Below are 16,477 nucleotides of genomic sequence, written 5' to 3' on the forward strand. Positions count from 1 at the left end.
GGGGCAGGCGGACTCTTGGCACCGGCGGCCGCAGTGTCGGAGGCGTTGGCACGAGGCTGGCGCCGGCAGCAGGCGGTGGATGGCCTTAACGGAGAACCGTTTGCTCAAACAGCATGACATCTCCTGGAATGAAAGCACCCCCCTCCAATCACATACACACACTCCTGGCACCCGTCTTTGCCTCCCAAACTGGCACGCCATCTTCTCCGTGCTCTGTCACTTCCTTCTACTTGACTGCCTCTCACCTCACACTTCAGGGTTCTCCAAAAGCATCCGTGTCCAGCAAAGATTCGCCGCTCGTAGAGGTTTTTTTTTTTATTAACGTGGAAAACCGACGCGACACCGGGGTTCATTTACGTTGCCAATTACCTTCCCCGCTGCCGAGTCTGATCCACCTCTACCTGTCTTTTTTTTGTCTTTCGTCTTCCATCTCCTCGGGTTCGCCTAAACCAAAGACTGTTAATGAACCGTGGAGCTGACATCTGCAGGAAAGCAACAACTACATTAGTGTGAATGGGGGCGACATCTCAAATCCTGTCCTGTCACCTGCCACTTCGCATAGAGAGTGTATAAGTAAATGGGACAAAAGGCGAGACGGGGAAGTATAAAAGTGTGAGATTTGGTAATTATCATTGGAAACTAGCTAGCAGAGAATTCTTGTTCCTGTTGAAATGTAAATGTTTCTTTTAAAACTCTTAGAAAATATTAATTTCCGGTTTCAAATCCCCATCTTGTCACCTGCTACAGGACAAAAGGAAAGCATAAAAGCGGGAGTTTTGGTAATTATCACCGCCAACTCGCCGACGGTGACCTCCGTTTGCCACCGGAGCGCCCCTGTTTATCACAGAATATATTTACAAAATTATCAGCAAATATCAATTTCCTGTCTCAGATCTGTCCCGCCACCTTTCATAGATCGCAAATAAACAAATTCAACGAAAGGAGAGGAAGAGGACGCCACGAAAGCATCAAGTTTGGGTAATTATCGTCGCTAACTAGCTAACGGTGAACTTTGTTTGCGGTTGAAGCTTCGCTGTTTTTCACAGGGTTTGTAAGATTATTAGAAAATAGTAATTTCCAGTAGAGGACAAAAAGATTCAGGTAACCTCGAGGTGACACATGAGAAAGGGAGAAGATGAGTGACGTTTATTAGATTGTATCTAAACGAATCTTCCACTGTCTTCCGTCTTCCTCTCAGAAGTTGTTTCCCTCCTCTTTCATATCACGAGGCACCGTGACGCCGACGCGGTGTAAATTGATTTCCCGGAAAATGTGATGGATGAATAGAGAACGAACATCTCCATCGCTGACCCCGGCGCCGATTGCTTCTCCTCCCACCCCCCCCTGCCCGCTCCGGTGATTGACAAGGCTGCTAACGAGTGCCGTCGCCGGTCGTGTTATAATTTCGCCGCGCCGAAAAAAAAAAAAAAAAAAAAAAAAAGAGGAGACAAAGCACATGAAAGTAGATTAGAAAGAAGTTGAGGTTATCATCCACTTGAGAGGGGCTGATTCATTGTTTATCTGCTGTCTTGATGGATGTCTTTCAAGCTGGGGTTCCTTAGCTCCAACGCATTCATTTCTCAGTTGCTTGGAGGCAAAGCCTTTCAAACGGCACCGGAAAATGTAGTATTAGCATTAAAGGCATTTGAAGTAGAATTGCTTGCGAGGCGTGCGCAGACGTAGACATCGCCGCCTCGGCGTGTGTGTGTGTGGGCATCCGTGTTTGCAGATCCCGTGTGTGTGCACGTGTAATTTATTCCTCCACGTGGGGGCTGAGGGCAGGTCTCCCTTTCTGTTTATTTGGATGATTAGGAGGTGACAATATGTTGCTGATGATCAGGTTTATAATCAGCTACCATTGCAGATTATTCTAACCTTGATTAAAGACCTGCAGTCTCCCTATCATCTCTCAGCTCAGCCTAACAAGATAGGACGACGCTCTGATTAATGCCAGAGAGCGACTAGTCATGACACAAAGGACAGGCCTGCATCACCGCGGGAGGACTGTCACGCATCATCCTCTGTTGTCTTTCTGATTTGTCTGCTTGATGCAGGACCTTTGTCTTAATTATTTTTCTTTTACAAATGAATCCGTGTGAGACTGATTCAGTTTCATTACCGCAATAATAAGGACGATGTTGTTGACGTCTGCCATGATTAGATATCAAAAAGCAACGTCGTGCTTCGGCGTTACTGCTGTGCCACCAATTTCTGCCCCCCCCCCCTCGTAGAAGAAGTCGCGAACTCGTCGACGAACTTTCCTTTTGTCTTCGCCGACAATCGTCGGTGTGTTTTCTTTTTCTTTTTGCGTGGGATTGTGTGCCTGATTCATGATCCCGGAGGTGTGTAGGAGAGAGCTGAATGAATGAGCCGCTCTCGCAGGTTGTCAGATGATGAAGGCACCGATCCAGGGTCCTTGGCAGTCAACCGGACGTAGGCAGACTCAGCAGCCTCTGGCCTTTGATTCATTTCGCTCCAGCCACTCACTTTTGCTCCAGCGTGGGATCATCGCACAGCGTTGGCAAAAACAAACCTGACATTTGGCCAGGGTGTCGCAGCGAAAAACAAGGTTCACTAATCTCCAACAACTCAGCAAAAGTCACTCAGTTTTCTTTCATAAAGAAATAGTTTGGATTTTTTGAAGTGTTCTGTGGAGTTCTCATTAATCGACCATCAGTATGAAACATCAGGGATACCGGATAACTGCTTTTCCATGCAACCAAAGTGGATTTTTGCCATCTTAAAACTTCAGTCTCAGACCCGGCTACTCTGATAAATTAATTTTTTTTAAGGGGGTATTTCTTCTACCCGTACAGTGCAACTTGGTGGCAATAATGCTCACCGTCTCAACGTATTAAAATGCAGAGAAAGAATAAAAACCAGTTGAAACGGCTCCGTTGTTCTGGTGGTTTCCAGGGCACAAAGATGCATTGGAACAAATGTTTCTGAAAAGCTTGGATCCTAAAAACTGTTCCTAAACTGTTCCCACTCTTGGCAACTGCTTTGGACGTAGTATAGATGGGGCCTGTTGACTGTATATTTAAAAAAAAATTAAAAAGTACTAGACGTGTAACAGGAACCTAGAAATTGAAGCCGGAAGGGGACCGGTGTCCTCGTAGGTTGGTCCCAGTTCTTGTTTTAGGTCCCGCCCCCTCCTCATAAACATAATGGACTTCCCTCTTGAAGAAAAATTTAAAAAATGCTTCATAACTTGCTGCATTTAGCGTGCCGTTTAGCTGTAATTTCTTCTTCCTTGCTTAAAAAGAAGATTAAGTGACGACATGACTGTTCCAGGGAGTAGATTGAATTTAAAGCCCCTCATCCCGAGTGAGCAGACTCTGGTTCCAAAAGGCACCACGGTCCAGCTGGAGTCAATGCTGGGGCCTCTAGAATTTCATAGCAGTTCTTAAAAACACTATTTTATTACCTTTTTCTTAATAAAAGGTTATTTATATCAAAGTAAAAAGAAAAACTGAGTCTGTTTGCTGTTTGTTCTCACCTAAAAGGAACATATTAAATATAATTTGCCTAAAAATGGTCCTAAAAAACTAATGTGGTGTTTAAAACAGACATTTTAGAGCAATTCAAGATGTTGCATTCAACTCGTTTTCAGTGTAAGTAACTATTGATTTTTATATATAAAAAAAAAAAAAGTGATGCACAAGTGACAACAGTGTAGAAGTTTTAAAAATATCTTATATGTTAAACAACAAAATCTTGGAGCTTGAAGTTGTTTTAATGAGACACAAATCTGCTTCGGTCTTGAGCCGATAACTCAGTACGATTTTCCTGGTATTCCAAACTGAGAATGCTCTGATTTCTACTGCAGGTATGTGAGTCCTGGTCCTGCAGGGTTTAGATCAGAGGTCTCCAAATCAGGTCCTGGAGGGCCACCATCCTGCATGTTTTGGATGTTTCCCTGCTCTTCTGCAGAAGCCTTGTAATCATCCTGCAGGATGGTGGACACCACTGGTTCATGTTCATGTTTTATCCAAGCATTTTCCAAGAATTTGGGTTGGAGGAATGGTTCTGTTTGGACTAAAGTGTAAATAATTGCATGAATTAATGCATATTCAACTGGGAAGCCTCCTCCTTGTCCTGTTTTGTCCTGTTTATTTTTCTCCTACCTGGACTCTTAAATTGGACCTTCCCGCCTGCACCGACTCCTGTAAGTTTATTCAGCTGTTTAAAGCGGCTGTTTGTGCTGCTAGCTTTGTCTGCTAGTCCTGCTTCGGCTGCTCACACAGAACATCCAAGGTTCTTGTTCTGCGGTCTGTTGAGCGTCATTAGGAGGAGAAATAACAGGTTTAAAGCCGTCCACGGCCTCTGTAGTGGTTCAAAACTGTTTGTAAAATAAAATTAGATTTCTTTTGTTGTAGATATCTGTTTAAGTCTCTCAACAATCAAATTTTACTTCTTCCAGGTAGAAGAAGACACAGCCTGACGAGATAAAAAGGGAGGCCTTGACCTTGAAAAGTTGGATTCGTTGGAGAATTTCTTTAGAGGAAATCTACAACAGGTAAATACAACCTAAGAAATGATGTTTGGATGGATCAAGTTTCACTGTAAAAGCTGAAATATTCACTCGATCTGAACTGCAGTGACCGAAATCTTAGTAAAACTACTTAAAGGATCATTTTGAGCAGTTCCAGCAAAGTAATTTCTGCTGAAGTCAGCAACTTTGCTCTTGTTTTTTTTTTTTTTTTTTTTTTTTGCTTAAAATAAGGTTTTCAAAATGGCTGCTGAGCTAAACTTTCCTCAAAGTTTTAATTTCTCCATTTAAGATGCTGTTATGTTTGGTTTCATTTCAATCAGAGTTAAAAAAAACAAACATTATATTTAGGTTTGTATCATAATAAATATGCTTTTGTTTAATTGCTGGTCAGATTTAAGTAACAAAACCCTTTTTGAATTCAAGAACAGACGCATATATTAGAGATTAAATATTTATTTAAATAATGTGGTCAATTTTCTTTTAAATTCATGGTATAAATGTTACTTAAAGAAGCAGAATGTTATAAAGCTCAAACCTACAGATGTGTGACTGAGATATAAATACCAGGGATGAGCATTTTAAGCAAAAACACCCTGAATTCACAGATAATTAATTGATTTTTATGTGAATATTCAACATAAATATTCTGACAGTAAGGCTGAGCTCACCTATGGCCATAGTTTTCATTTTATAATCTTTTGAAAATAAACTATAAAGTCTCAAACGGACACTGAGGTGCTTCTAGTTTTGTTTTTCAGGGAGAAGGGTGGCCAGGAGGTGTTGTGATACAGATACTAGATTTTGAAAGCTCTAAAATCAAAGGTTACCCAATCCAAAACTGTTAACTTTTAATGTGTGAATTTGGAATTGAATTCATATCCAAGATAAGTTTAAAAGAGGTAGAATTTGTGCGAGCCGTTCTCGTGTTCAGGTGCCTTTTTGGACAACGTGTTTTATGCTGCGTCCCGCTGAGCTGTGGGACAACCTAAATGGGACAACCAGCCTGGGATTGTCCCTTTCCCCTCTTTGATATTAAAGCGTTCTAGTGAGGATAATTTGTGTTTAGTCTCCTGCTGCGGGAGAGAGCCGACCTGTTTGACCAGCCGAGCTGACCTAATTCGTCCCCTCCGCGAGTGCACGGCGGCGTGCGTCCGCGCGGCTGTTGTGGCGTGCCCGCTGAGCCCTCGTCGGTGTTGTGTTTGAGGGCCACTGCGTCCGTGACCTCTCCTCCGGCGTCTCCAAAGCGGCGGCGCAGCGGGCGGCGAATTCATGCCAGAGCCCGGCTGCCCCCGCTGCTCAAAGCGCGTGCTCCCTCCTCCCCGCGTGACCCCTGACCCCCCCCCGTCACAATGAGCACCTGGCACCTGGCCACCCCTTCTTCTCCACCCCCGGTCGGTAATGAAGGTCCACGTCTTCATTCAGCGGGCGATCAAAACCGCACTTGTTGCTCCGGGACGCTTTCTTTCTTTCTTCCCTTTTAAAAAAATTTAATTAAAAGTGTCCCCTTTTTTTTCCCCCCAGTTTTTATTCCTCACATGCCATGACTCAGCGGATCCCTCGGCCCACGTCTCCTCTCTCCCCGTATTACATGCCGATTAGCTGCACAAAGTGCTATGAAAAGGTGTCCAATGCAATTACCCCAGTTAGGACATTTTAATAGCGTGCTGCACCTCGGAGATGTCTGTGCCAGCCAGGCCGCTGACGTGAAATCAATAATCAGCCTGTCATGGCTGCTTGTTAATTCAGCGCTTTGCATTTTATTCCCCAACATGCTAAGATTGATTATTGGTAGCTGGGGTTTTAATGATATGTGTGATGGAGTCGGGGGGGGGGCTGCGTTGTTTTTAATCTGCACGGTTTCATCCGTCGGACACTCGCAGCCTCTCGTTTGTTCAGATAAATCTGTGTTTTTGGTTTGTTGTTGCCACAATCATGATGTTATCCCTCTGAAATGATTCCGATCTGTAAACACAATCATTTAGACACTCCCCCCATTTAATTCTTCAAATTGGTGACTTAAAGTTAATATATTTATTTAATTCATAGAATTGAGGGAACACTTAATTTGGCAAACCTGAAACATTAAAATGCCGAAACTTTTTTTTCGGCTTTCTGAAAACAGTTAAACAGTTAAACCCAATCTGTATATATTTCATGCCTTTTTTTTTTTTTTTTTTTTTTCTTGCAGACTTGTTATTTTTTTGTATAAAGCTGGCAAATAAGATCTGATGGGATTCAGGTGGTGAGATCTTCACAGATCTTAAAAGGTTTGTCCTGGAGCGGGTCAAAGTTGCCTTGAAAAGGAAGTGACACCAATTTGATGATCTGTATTTTTTAATTGGGATGTTTTCAGGCCTTGGGTTTTATGTATCAGGATATATTAAAATGAATTTGGAAAGTCCCGCCTCAGCGTTTCGGTCAGATTGGAATCTGGACTTTGACCTTTTTGATTTTGTCTCCAGCTGTTCTGTTGGAGATTAGTTGCCGTTTGGGATCATTCTGTTCCATCGTGACCCGGTTCGGTCCGAGCTTTTGAGTCCGGAACCCTTTGGGTCAACCATAAACGCCTCCTCAGACCAAATGACCGTAAGGTGTCCGGGTCCTGTGGCTGCACAATGAGCCCAGACCTTCATCTTCCAAAAACGGAACATTTTTGTGACACCCAGCTCTAATTTGAAGTATTTAAATCAGGATTTTTAATCTTACTGAACCAGAAAGGTTTCTATCTTGCTCTAAACATTTAGACAAAGTAATGGTTTTTATGAACCAAGCTAAATTTAAGTTCAGGCAGATGTAAGTTTGAGGCTCGACAGGAAATGTTTGCTGACTGGTTCCTGGGATAAATGTGACAGCTCTAACTCCACTGTCACGACCTTCGACCTCCACGGACCTTTTCCTTCTTCTTGAACATGTTGAACAGTCGTTTGACAATTTCATTCATTCAGGATTCCTGGATATAATTTGAAGCTACAACGACGAAGTTAAAGCAGCAGTGATTTATGAATTGTACGTGAAGCGAAGATGGAAGAGACTTAAACGTTCCGAAGTCTTGACATGCGTAAATTTGGCACAGATCTAAAACAAGACAAGGAATGGAGCTATGATTGGAAATCCAGCTGGGTTTAGAAAAGTGTCTCTTGGAGCTTTAGTCTAAATTGTTTTGACCGTGTATTTGGGGAGGAAAGGGTCAGAAACATGAACTAACAGATTAATCAGAGATTTTAGTTCTGTTTGAGCTCAAGGATGGACCTTTCTGTCATATTAGGACCTTTTTATGGGTTCTGAAGCTTGGTAGGCAGGTCAGGATTCTGTGAAGGATAAACGATCCTGCCTCACACGGCGTCAGCTTCGTTCTTCTGGTTTTTAGACTTTTAATCAGTACAATGACTCACAATCCATCACTAATCCCCTTCCTGTAAACCAGAATTTCACCTGGCTGCGACTGTTAGTCTCCATATGTCTCTAAATGTCCATTTGTGCGCGAGTCCCACAGACTCGCAGCTCCGTCACTTGAATTTTGAATAAGCTCAGAAAACTTGTGCAAACTTGTCTCGATTTTTTTTTTCTGCAAACTCTAGATCTGTTGTGACGCCTGCATGGAGCTCTCCTGCGACAAAACATGAACGTCTAGATCTAAAAACCTTACAGCACCTTCTAGTGCTGGGCGATATGGAAAAAATTCTATATCACGATATGGATAATTTTATATCACGATAACGATATATATCACGATATACCCCAATTACGTACGTTGTCAGTTATTCTCTGAAAAATATGAAAAAAATAATCTAATTTCTTACCTTTTTTCAAGCTTTATTTCGAAGTGACATTTAACTGAACTTTCACAAATGAGATCTGCTGCATTTTAGTGCAGCAATATATATGTACCTGTTACGATGTTACAGTATCAAATGACAACAGACTATTATCTTCGGCCGGCTATAGTTTTCCTTTTCGCAACTTTCCCCGGCTCTTTTACAACTTGCTTGACCTTGCACTTTTTGGATTGTTAAATATTATTTTTCGTGGTTCTTCTTTAAGTGATAGAAGAGGTTTGTTGTGTTGGCGTCAGATGAGAAAACAGTCTAATAGCAGAGTTAGCATTAGCATTAGCAGAGTTAGCATTAGCATTAGCAGAGTTAGCATATTACCTTTTTCTGCTCCGTATCGGACTTCTTGAACCAAATTACAGACATCCCCCTCGTTTTGGTAAAAGTCTTTCTTCTTGGGCTGCCTGCTAGCTGTCTCTACTTGTTGTGACCCCGGGTTTGATACTTCACGCGTCTCCATCTTTCAGCACTTATGACTTAAATGCTGACACAATATACGGTGGGTCACAGAATACAATGTGCCGCCGGGCCGCACAGAAAGCCGCTGCCGTAAAGCATGTCACAAACCCACACATAAAGCAGCGTCATGTCGCATAACGGAGGTTCTTTGCAAAATAGTTATTTTTTCTTATTATTTATTACTTATATAAACTGAATGTATGCAAAGTGACAACACTNGATAGACACTTTTCTATCGTCCCCACGATATGTATCGTTATATCGCCCAGCACTAGCACCTTCAGTTATTAAAATCTGCCCATCTTTATTTTAAGTGTACTCTAAGAGATTAAATCATCAAGATGGGGGTGACTGCTATAAAGCTGAGGGCCTACAAGAGTTTTGCGAGCTGTATGCATGAAATAAGGCAGATTTTTCAACAACGGGCTGCTCAAAACACAACTTTCAGTGAGACCGCAGCTAAAGATTTGCCCATGTGCCATACTACCCTAAAAGCACTGGAATTTGTTGCTGCAGGTATTTGTCTTTAAAAGCTGAAAGCATCCAGGTTTCCTCATCTCTTTCTAGTTTCAGCAGGTTGTTTCGCACGTTAGTTTTGTGGGAAAAAAAATTGCGTGGAAATTGAAACACGTGGCCCTCCTAAATGTAAAGAAGTCTTTAGAATGTTGCTGCGGCGTTAAACCCCAGGTTGGTTTTATGGTTTTTACTGAACATTTTAATTATCGCATCGAATTTAGGTGTTCTAAATTCGGCAAAGTAGTTCCACCTCAGCGCAATGACGCCTCGGTTTCCTTCAAGGAAGATGGCTGATGGTATTAATCATTGTCTGGTGCCGGCCCACCTTCCCCGGGTGTTTTGCATCCTCCGTCGCTTTCAAAGGCTACCTCGAAACTTGGGAGGGTGACAGTGTTTCTAAAAGACGAGTGGCACCAAGCATATGGCAAGGTGGCGTGGGGGGGGCAGCGGCAATTGCGCTTTCTATCTCGCGGAGTAGAGGAAGAAAAGGACGAGCAAGAAGAAGGCAGCGAGGAACACTTTTTGCTCTTTGCCAACAACTCTTCACCAACTTGTCTCATTTGAATTTTCTTTCTTAAAGCTTCCTCCTGCGGACGAAAACAAATGCCTAATAAAGCTCGATTCCACAGCTTTTTTTTTTTTTTTTTCCTGAGCGGAGGACACGATAAAGCGGGGCGCTCTGACCCGCAGACGAGCGTTAATAAACCCAACACTGATTCCGTGATAAGTAGCTTGTGTACGCGGCGCAAACAAACAAACAAACGAACGCCTCGGCGCCGCCTCTGATTGGTTCTGACAGATATTCGGGCGGGGGGGGGTTGCCGGCGTAATTAGAGAGCCTCGGGGGGGGGTGTGGGCTGCGGAGAGGCCTTCAGAGCTGGGTAACATCACAGCCTTTCCCTCTCCCTCTCAGGTAATTGCTAGCAGCTGCGCGGCCCGAGAACGGCGTCTGAAAGAACTTCACACCGAACGCCGCTTGCCGCCGCCTCCTCTTTCGTGCCAGTGCAGCCTCCCCCGATGCCTCAGATCCTGCAGACCACTCAGATGTACCAGACGCCGCAACAAGCTGGAGCTGCCGCTGACAAGCACCCAGGTGAATGCAGCCAAGTAAACATTACAAATTTTGTTTACCTACAATGTCCTAAAGGGGTAAAAATGGATGCTTTGAGAGCAAAGAGGAAGGAAAAAAAAACCGGTTTGTTTTAAAAAGAAATTCATCCCCGCTTCCTGCTCCTCTAGAGGCAGTTGGGGAGCGTGTCCGACTAAGTGTTCACCACCCCCTGCAGGATCACTCAGGGCTGTGGACCCCAGACCACTTATGTTCCCTGTCAGAGTTCTCCTACCTTCTTTTTTTTTTTTACTCTTTATTCTGCATTACCGCACATGTAGCCGTTCACCCCGCCAAGGAAGGCGCATGAAACAAGTTCCTTATTTAAAAAAAAAAAAAACAACAAAAAAGTGATAAACTTCGAAGTTATCAAGGTTACGGCGAGAAAACTTTTCCTGCGTGTGAAGATTTCCAGTAAAAACCAGAAGTTGACTCGGTCTTCTCTGCCGAAGTGTGGAGTTCAGCCAAGGTTGGCTCGTCGGTGATCCGTCCACCTTCGCAGGCTGCTTCCACCGTTTGCTTCCTTTTAATATTCCTGCTTCTCATCTCCGTGGTGGGTGTGCAGCTCGTACTCTCCACGCAAGTCTAGCATCCCCGGTGGATGGTTTCGGATTCTTTTGAAGATGATGAATTTGGAAATGAGGAAGAGAGGAGAGGTCGGTGTAAGGTAGTAATTAGTTAAATGTGGGTTTGCACAGAAATGGACACCATGACGCGGAGTAAGGATTGTCACCTGATGCGGCGTGAAAACGTATCTGTCAATCACTCATTTGATTTGAGCCGTTTGGACAAATCTGCCTCTCCAATAAAAATGCTAGTTTGTGGATTTTCTTTCTGCTTACACAATATTTCATATATTTTTTTGTACAAGTGAATTCCCGCCTTCTTGAACTTTGAGGCACAATCCCAACATTAAGATGTTTTATTTGAAGAAAACCAATAAGGAGTCAGTATTTGAGCCCTTTTCTGTTCACCCTGTATTCATAAAACTTGAGCAAATGTCCATAATGTGCCGACTCTGATGTCCTTTACTGAGAGAAGCCCTCCTGAATTGTTTGCTCTCTTGCCTTCTTTTTTTTCTTTGGCCTGCAGGCAACAGTTATGAGTAACATGTGATTTGGATGTGGAAAAGATGTTTTATTAACATTCATATTTAAGAAATGTCTTCAAACCGGTTCATTCTGGCTGTGAGAACACGATGGAAACTGACAGGAAACATGGCTGACATGTACCATGAAGGGATTGTTTATGTGTACATGCTTGGTGATGGAGCACATCAAAAAACATGCCTTCCTTTTGGACGAGGAAGAAGGCACTCCCTAAGGATCTTTTAATAAAAAAAGAAATGGATAATCGACGTAAATGAGAAAACCTGTGAGATACAGAAACAGTAACTTGTAACAAAGGGAATAAAGTGAATCAGGCACCCTTCATCTTACATAAACTCATAGGCCTGTTATACTTTTTCTTTCTCAGATTAATTGAGCTCCCAGATGAATAACGATGCCATTTTCCTTGTTTCTCATTGATGAATCCTTTCTTTTTTCTTGAACTTGCTCTTTCTCTCGTTTTTTGGTGAGCTCCATCCCATCTACGACCACTAACAAACAGAATAAACAGCACTGCAGTTCAGTTTACTGTAAGATAAATATGACCAGCTCGAAATCTCTTATCTTCGAGGGGAAGGTAATATGAAAATAAAAAATTGGACAGAAATCATTCACAAATGGCCAGATGAAGCATCGGCGTGTTTGTACTGAGAGCGAGGCTCCATTTGTTGTGATTTATAAGATCTCCGGGCGACTAAAACGAGCGTCAAACTGTTCTTCCTACAGGATCTGTGCTCCTGAGCTCCATCGCTCCCTTTAGGGACAGGAAATGATGGGGTGGGGGGAGGAAGTCGTAACCCTCACCCTCAATAAGAAGCCCTATCCGTGCAGATATGAGTCGTAGAGTTTGTCTCTGGACAGATCTGATCGTTCTGATTCTATTCTGAGAACAGAGTTTTTGTGTTTGTCGATTTGTTGACAGATTGATTGGCGGGACTCGCAGTCAGGATGGTGAACTTTAACCCCCCCCCCCTCTTCTGTGAGTCTTCAGGACTAAACTTCAGTAGCGTCTGCTGTCTGGAAACGTATGTTGTGGTCGACTGATGCGTCGCTATATTTGGTTGAATCTACAGAATTAGGAGGCGGCATTTGACTAGATAAACGTGCTGATTAGGCTCTTATGTAGTGTGTGGACATATTTGAGTTTCGTTGCCTCTTTTAGGACCTTTTCTGGAACAAAAACTTGTCAGGACTGGACGTCCTTTTGGGGACCAAAGCCTGGTGGAAGCTCATGTTTGGGTTGAGGACAGATTAGGTGTTTTAATGTTGTCATTCCACTGGATGCACACAGGCTTTCTATTTATTCCTTGGTTTGTTGGTCGGCTGGCCCAATTCTCCAACCAGACCGTCCGATCCAATCTGAGGCTCCGCAACACTTGAGACCCCAAAACAAACACGGTGTCACAAATTGTAACTAAAGACAAACAAAGGCTTCATATTGGTCCCAAACAATCGAAACTATCAGTATTTGGGTTTTGCTTGGCGGCGTTTGGCACAAGACTTCATTTTAAGGCTTTAATTCTGGGTTTAGATACAAAACATTAACCCATTATTTGTGGTTTAAACAGGGTTTTTACGGGTTCCTTTTTTTTATGCATAGTCATAAAACGAAGCTTTTGAAAGGATACATATTTGATTGCTACATGGTTCGGTTTATTAACATTATTATTGTTTTTTACAGTTTCTAAAACAGATTTTTCTTATGCATGGTGATAAAAATATACGTAAAAATAACTTTAAAGGTGCTTATAAAGGTCTCCATGGAGATGCATTTCTTCTTTTTCATTTAATGTTTGGTTTAATCATTAAATCACTTGTTTAAGAAAATAAATGTAAATGTTTCCAGTTTGATGGTATCTAACACAGGTTTGACGTTTTTACTTGCCTGGCTGTGGATATTTTCATAAATCTTTAAGTTTAAGAAGTATTTTTTTTAAAAATGGACAACTTTTATACTTTGCTACCATTTTTATTTTGGAGAAATTTAAGCTAATAATAAAAAAAACAAACATTCGTCTTCAAATGTATCCTGTCACAGCTTCAGTCTAGGATTAAAAAATGCTTTTCTTGTTTATCGACGCCAAAGAATAAACAGTATTATTTACATGGACGGAGTTTAAAGCTGTAAACTGATGTCTAAAGGTTAAATACCACTTTAACTAAACTGACTTCCTGCTCATTTATTGTGATGTCATATAAATTAGACCCATGTTGGGTACTGACACAAGTTTTTATTTAATTTTTGTTTTCCCCCATTGTTTCGTCTAAAGCACTTTTATCTTAGAGAAACTGTAATTAGCTGGAAAAACTGACTGGTCAACAAATGAAAAAGCAGAAAAATAATTTTTTTTGTACTTTTTCTGCTGTGCTGTCCTTCAGTTTTGGTTTGATTTCCCTCTCTCCATCTGATACCTCATTTGCATCTAATTAAAGCAAATTTTCTTCTTAGCCAGTGTCACGGTCATGTCCTAAACCCAGACACTTTGTTTTGAGTCAGAGCTTCAAGCATCTTAAACGCTAATTATTGCTGATTGAAATAGTTGAAGCGGCCAAAATATTGTGGTGCTTCGCTGTTAATTTTTTGTTTTTATTGGTTAGATTTTGTGCGTATTGAGCAATAATCGCGTAGACGGGTCCGATATAATCATGTCGGGCGGGCGAGCAGCTGAACAGAGCGCGAGGTCAACAGCCAGGCAGCCTTCTGTCTCTGTTTGCCCTGCTAAAGCAACCCGACAATTGGAAGGTCGGAGGTCAAACAGCTGTCCGGGGTCGAGCTGGAGTCATTAATTTTAACACCAGGCGGTAATTTAAGGCTCACTAAGGGGAAAAGTGATATCTACTGAGAACGTTAAACTGCCCCAGGGGCCTGGACATTAAAGTTGACAGGTAATTATTTTTGAAGTAAACAGGAAAAAAAATCCGAGCCACACAATCTGTATCTGAAAATCAATCTGCATGAGAGCCCACGCTGTTAACGCAAACGTTTAAGCAGCTCCGCCGCGCCATAAACCACCTCAGAGAGGCTTTTAGTCTTAAACGTACAAACTAATTAGCAGCTGAATCTTGTAAAATGGCATTCACAAATAATACTTTCATTTGCAAACAATACCGTTAATGATTGCGCCTTGTTTGGACCAGCCTCCCAAACTAAACTAAATAATCACTTATCGTAATTCAGGACGGAAAGAAAATGTTAAATAAGAGCAAGCGATGGGGGCAACAATTAGCTCTGAAACAACAAACTGGTGGGAACACTCGTCTTATTATTTTTTCCTTTTGCCAATCAAATCCTCCCATCTGTCATTTCATTATCCAGCTTCTTCAGAAACTAAAACTTTTAACGAAGAAAACAAACTCCAGCGGCCTAATCTGTGACCCTCCCCCCCTTGTAAAAAGAAATGTTTTGCTGTACAAAAGGAGGTCTACATGTGCGAAGGTGACAGGTACAGCGGTACCCGTCGGACCAGAGAGGTCGTGAGGGCTGTGAGGGTTGAAAGGAGCCAGCTGGTGGCTTTTAAAGGTGTGGAACATCTCCAGGACACCTGTAACCTCATCACAGGTCGGGTTTTATTACCTGTCCTTATTTAGGACAACAGATATAAGACACAGATATGCTAAATGAGTATTAAATGCTTTGATAGTCTCTCCTTGCTAGGTATATACACACACATATATATATATACCTACTAATTTACCCTTTTTGTTGCCTTGTAATGTGATGTAAAATGGCTAGTTAAAGAGTATTCACATCTAATGAAGCAAAGAGTGTTTTATTTTAATAAACTGGGGTTTGGCTGTTGATTTTTCAAGTGTGGTCTATCAAGAAAATTTGAATTTCTATGAATAATAACACTCTAAAGGAGATTTTTAAGTGGCAATAGACTTTAGGTCCAACACCAAACGGAAGCTGGTAGTTTGAGAGCGTCTGGGAGTGTGACCTTCAGCAGGGGGTCAGAACAGCGTGGGAAGTGACCGGGCTGAGGGTCAGCTCCTTTAATGGTTCGAAGCTGGGGAAAGGTGGAAAGCTCCCTCCCGATTGCGGTGAGTCTTGGCGTCAGGCTGTGTTTGAGTGTCTTGAAGTCTCGTTGAGGAGTGGTGATGGGACGGAGCAGGAGATGATCTTCGTCATGAGGGCATTGCTTCGGAACCTCTTGATTCACTGGTCTTTGTTCCAACTCTCACCTGAAGTCAGAAAATTTGATCCTGAATAAAAGTGGCTGAATGAGGTTGAAGCAGAGCCGCTGCTCCTCCACATCGAAAGGAGTCGGCTGAGGTGGTTCAGGGATCCCGGAGGCCTTTCTGGAAGCTTTGAGGTTTTCAGTTACAGCCCACTGGGGTGGAGATCTTTGGATCCCACTGGAGAAATTTTATACCCTCTTTGGCCTGGGAACACCTTGAGATCTTATTCATAAAGCACATTTAAAAACAAGTTTCAACCGAAGTGCTGAACAACAATAAAAGTAAAACATCAGCCTGGCAGCTGAAGGAGGAACAGCTTGTCCTGCTCGCTCTCGTCCTTACTGATAACTGATAACTTTGCCTGTGAATTATTTTTTAAAGTCACAGTTTTTATAATTATATTTACATTATCGACATCATTACTGGATTACTCCAAACCTAAGGACTGGGAGATTTTCTCACTTTTATTTTTACCTTACTTTTCTTCACCTCCAAGTTGAACTAGGGCAAAATGCCCCCGTTCGATCCCAAGGACATCAGCAGTATTCTACAAAGACTTCAGTTTTTAGAAATAAAGATTCAACGGCTGGAGGTGAACTTTGAGATCAACGCTACCTGTGGAAATGAAACAACTCTTCCTCAAATCAGCGGGGAGGTCGTACACCCCGCACCAAGCAGCTCGCCCTGGATCGCTCAGGGCGCCAAGCCGAAACAAAAGTATCACACCGCAGATCCCATGAGACGACTAACGGGGAGAACCCCTCACCTGGACGAATCAGCA

At 42.5% G+C, this 16,477-nt stretch overlaps 1 long non-coding RNA gene across 1 annotated transcript in view; it reads left to right on the forward strand.

Annotated features, from left to right (window-relative positions):
• Nucleotides 1–16,477, forward strand: part of LOC112450867 — a 75,056-nt gene that overhangs the window by 45,852 nt on the left and 12,727 nt on the right. Inside the window, exons 4-5 of the long non-coding RNA XR_003039596.2 lie at nt 4,424–4,519; nt 10,214–10,393. This is a non-coding gene — a long non-coding RNA (uncharacterized LOC112450867). The remainder of the gene's footprint in view (nt 1–4,423; nt 4,520–10,213; nt 10,394–16,477) is intronic.

Source organism: Kryptolebias marmoratus, linkage group LG23, assembly GCF_001649575.2.
Source record: "Kryptolebias marmoratus isolate JLee-2015 linkage group LG23, ASM164957v2, whole genome shotgun sequence".
Classification (NCBI taxonomy): domain Eukaryota; kingdom Metazoa; phylum Chordata; class Actinopteri; order Cyprinodontiformes; family Rivulidae; genus Kryptolebias; species Kryptolebias marmoratus.